Source organism: Petromyzon marinus (assembly GCF_048934315.1).
Source record: "Petromyzon marinus isolate PM22_M1 ecotype Great Lakes invasive population chromosome 70 unlocalized genomic scaffold, UKy_Petmar_22M1.pri1.0 chr70_unloc.4, whole genome shotgun sequence".
NCBI classification, from domain to species: domain Eukaryota; kingdom Metazoa; phylum Chordata; class Hyperoartia; order Petromyzontiformes; family Petromyzontidae; genus Petromyzon; species Petromyzon marinus.
Genome location: NW_027422606.1, coordinates 87,918 through 92,921, shown reverse-complemented (window position 1 = coordinate 92,921; position 5,004 = coordinate 87,918).

The window sequence follows — 5,004 nt, the reverse complement described above, 5'->3', positions numbered from 1 at the left end:
ACCCACACACTACACCCACACACAACACCCACACACAACACCCACACACAACACCCACACACAACACCCCACACACAACACCCACACACAACACCCACGCACAACACCCACGCATCACGCCCACACACAACACCCACGCACAACACCCACACACAACGCCCACACAACGCCCACACACAACACCCACACACTACACCCACACACAACGCCCACACACAACACCCACACACAACACCCACACACAACACCCACACACAACGCCCACACACAACGCCCACACACACACCCACGCACAACACCCACACACAACGCCCACACACAACACCTACGCACCACACCCACACACAACACCCACGCACAACACCCACGCACAACACCCACACACAACACCCACGCACCACGCCCCACACACAACACCCACACACAACACCCACACACAACGCCCACACACAACACCCACACACTACACCCCACACACAACACCCACACACAACACCCCACACAACGCCCACACACAACACCCATGCACAACACCCACACACAACACCCACACACAACGCCCACACACAACGCCCACACACAACACCCACGCACAACACCCACACACAACGCCCACACACAACACCCACGCACCACACCCACACACAACACCCACACACAACACCCACACACAATGCCCACACACAACACCCACACACAACACCCACGCACCACGCCCACACACAACACCACACACAACACCCACACACAACGCCCACACACAACACCCACACACTACACCCACACACAACACCCACACACAACACCCACACACAACGCCCACACACAACACCCATGCACAACACCCACACACAACACCCACACACTACACCCACACACAACACCCACGCACCACACCCACACACAACGCCCACACACTACACCCACACACAACACCCACACACAACACCCACACACAACACCCACGCACCACGCCCACACACAACGCCCACACACAACACCCACACACAACACCCACACACAACACCCACACACAACACCCACGCACCACACCCACACACAACACCCACACACAACACCCACACACAACACCCACACACAACACCCACACACAACACCCACACACAACACCCACACACAACACCCACACACAACACCCACACACAACACCCACGCACCACACCCACACACAACACCCACACACAACACCCACACACAACACCCACACACAACACCCACACACAACACCCACACACAACACCCACACACAACACCACACACAACACCCACACACAACGCCCACACACAACACCCATGCACAACACCCACACACAACACCCACACACAACGCCCACACACAACGCCCACACACAACACCCACGCACAACACCCACACACAACGCCCACACACAACACCCACGCACCACACCCACACACAACACCCACACACAACACCCACACACAATGCCCACACACAACACCCACACACAACACCCACGCACCACGCCCACACACAACACCCACACACAACACCCACACACAACGCCCACACACAACACCCACACACTACACCCACACACAACACCCACACACAACACCCACACACAACGCCCACACACAACACCCATGCACAACACCCACACACAACACCCACACACTACACCCACACACAACACCCACGCACCACACCCACACACAACGCCCACACACTACACCCACACACAACACCCACACACAACACCCACACACAACACCCACGCACCACGCCCACACACAACGCCCACACACAACACCCACACACAACACCCACACACAACACCCACACACAACACCCACGCACCACACCCACACACAACACCCACACACAACACCCACACACAACACCCACACACAACACCCACACACAACACCCACACACAACACCACACACAACACCCACACACAACACCCACACACAACACCCACGCACCACACCCACACACAACACCCACACACAACACCCACACACAACACCCACACACAACACCCACACACAACACCCACACACAACACCCACACACAACACCCACACACAACACCCACACACAACACCCCACACACAACACCCACGCACAACACCCACGCACCACACCCACGCACCACGCCACCGCCCACGGCGGCTTGTGTTTGCGGCACGTGTTAATGCGGCACGTGTTAATGCGGCACGTGTTAATGCGGCACGTGTTAATGCGGCACGTGTTAACGCGGCACGTGTTAATGCGTCACGTGTTAATGCGGCACGAGTTAATGCGTCACGTGTTAATGCGTCACGTGTTAATGCGTCACGTGTTAATGCGGCACGTGTTAATGCGTCACGTGTTAATGCGTCACGTGTTAATGCGTCACGTGTTAATGCGGCACGAGTTAATGCGACACGTGTTAACGCGGCACGAGTTAATGCGGCACGTGTTAATGCGGCACGAGTAAATGCGGCACGAGTTAATGCATCACGTGTTAATGCGTCACGTGTTAATGCGTCACGTGTTAATGCGGCACGTGTTAATGCGGCACGAGTTAACGCGGCACGTGTTAATGCGGCACGAGTTAACGCGGCACGTGTTAATGCGGCACGTGTTAATGCGGCACGTGTTAATGCGTCACGTGTTAACGCGGCACGTGTTAATGCGGCACGTGTTAATGCGTCACGTGTTAATGCGGCACGAGTTAATGCGTCACGTGTTAATGCGTCACGTGTTAATGCGGCACGTGTTAATGCGTCACGTGTTAATGCGGCACGTGTTAATGCGGCACGTGTTAATGCGGCACGAGTTAATGCGTCACGTGTTAATGCGGCACGTGTTAATGCGTCACGTGTTAATGCGGCACGTGTTAATGCGGCACGTGTTAATGCGGCACGTGTTAATGCGGCACGTGTTAATGCGGCACGAGTTAATGCGGCACGTGTTAATGCGTCACGTGTTAATGCGGCACGTGTTAATGCGGCACGTGTTAATGCGGCGCGTGTAAATGCGGCGCGTGTTAATGCGGCACGTGTTAATGCGGCACGTGGCCAGGCGACGTTCGCCAGCCGGGTGCCGGTCCCCAGCGTCCGGCACCGCAGGAGGCCGGCCCCAGGCCCCGGGAGACGGCCCCCCGGGGCCGGTACGGCGGGGGCAGCCGCGGGCACCGGAGCTCCGGCTCCTCCCTCGCAGCGCAGACCCGGGGCCCTCCGGGGGGGCCTTGTGGAGGCGGCCCCACCGGGGGGGGCCTTGTAGAGGCGTCCCCTCCGGGGGGGCCTTGTAGAGGCGGCCCCACCGGGGGGGGCCTTCTGGAGGCGGCCCCACCGGGGGGGGCCTTCTGGAGGCGGCCCCACCGGGGGGGGCCTTGTGGAGGCGGCCCCACCGGGGGGGGCCTTGTAGAGGCGGCCCCACCGGGGGGGGCCTTGTGGAGGCGGCCCCTCCGGCGCGCCCCGGCAGGCCACGCCCCTCGGCGGCCCCCGAGCTCCGGCGGCCTGCCGGAGTCGTCGTGCCCGTGGGGGGCTGGGCGTGGGCCAACCGCAGCTCTAGGAAGGGGGAGGGGGGGGGGGGGGAGGGGGGGAGGGGGAGGGGGGGAGGGGGGAGCGCCCCCGCCCGCGGCAGTTTCTCCCCGCCCGGCACGGAGCGTCGGCCGGCCGCGGACTTCCACGCGGGGTGCCGGCCGTCCGCGGCCCTCGCCGCCTCCTCCTCCCGGGTCCCCGCTTGGCCGCCGCCGCGGGACGGGCCCTCGCGCAGGACCCGCCCCGGGCCTGCGGCGCGAGGCTCGCCCTGCTCCAGGCCGGGCTGTGCCAGGCGTCCGGCAGGCTCCGGTGGAAGGCCGTCGAGCCGGGCCCAGCAGGAAGAGCTCTCTCACATGGCGACCCTCGGCAGGGCGAGGGGCGGGGGTCGTCCTCGCGGCCCGCGGCCCCGAAGGCCGCGACGCTGGCGGAGACGGCCGACCCGGCCGAGGGCCTTCCCCCGGTCGAGGAAGAGGAGGCCCAAGCCCGCGGCGTCCCCGACCGTGCCCACGTTGCAAGCGCCGGCCCGGGCCGCGGTCGGTCTGCCCGGGCCGCACCGGCCGGCCCACCGCCGACTTGAGGCGGTGGGCCGGCGACTTGGCGGAGACCTCGCGGTCGGCGGGCCGCGGGGACGGTGGCCGCCGGTTTTCAACTCGGCGCCGGTCGCCCCCCTTGGCCGGCGGGGTCACCGCGGGCCTCCTGCAGCTCGGCGGGAGCTCCCCCACCTCCTGGGCGGCGCGGTCGTTCCGTGCGTGGCCGGCACCACCGCCGCCGCCCGAGGGTCGCGGCGTCGAGGCCCGTGTCGGGCGTCCTTCGAAGGGCCGCGCAAGCTTGTCGCTGGAGCGACGTGACCGCGCCGACGCCCTCGGGGGCGGCGTGTCGACGCCGCGAGGCCGCCGTGCCCAAACGTCGCAGGTCGGCGCCCTCGAGGGAGGGCGGCGATCTCGTGCGGAGGGACCCAGACGCTGCCGTTCCACCGCGAGAGGGACTCCATCCTGGGGTTGCTGCGCCACGATGGACGGCAGAGGGGCGCCAGCGCCCGGCCAGAATACGCGACCCGGAAATTGACAAATGAATGAGGCCGCAAACGATGGAAAAAAAAAAACCAAAGTCGAATTATTCACAGGCCTGAGCAGGTCCCTAAGCCTGAGCAGGCCCCTAAGCCTGAGTAGGCCCCTAAGTCTGAGCAGGCCCCTGAGCCTGAGCAGGCCCCTAAGCCTGAGCAGGCCCCCAGGCCTGAGCAGGCCCCTAAGTCTGAGCAGGCCCCTGAGCCTGAGCAGGCCCCTAAGCCTGAGCAGGCCCCTGAGCCTGAGCAGGCCCCTGAGCCTGAGCAGGGCCCCAAGCCTGAGCAGGGCCCCAAGCCTGAGCAGGCCCCTAACCGTGAGCAGGCCCCCAAGCCTGAGGAGACCCCCAAGCCTGAGGCCTGCAGCCCCTCTCTCTAACTCTCTCTAACTCTCTCTAACTCTCCCCAATCCCCCCCCGCCCGCCCCCGT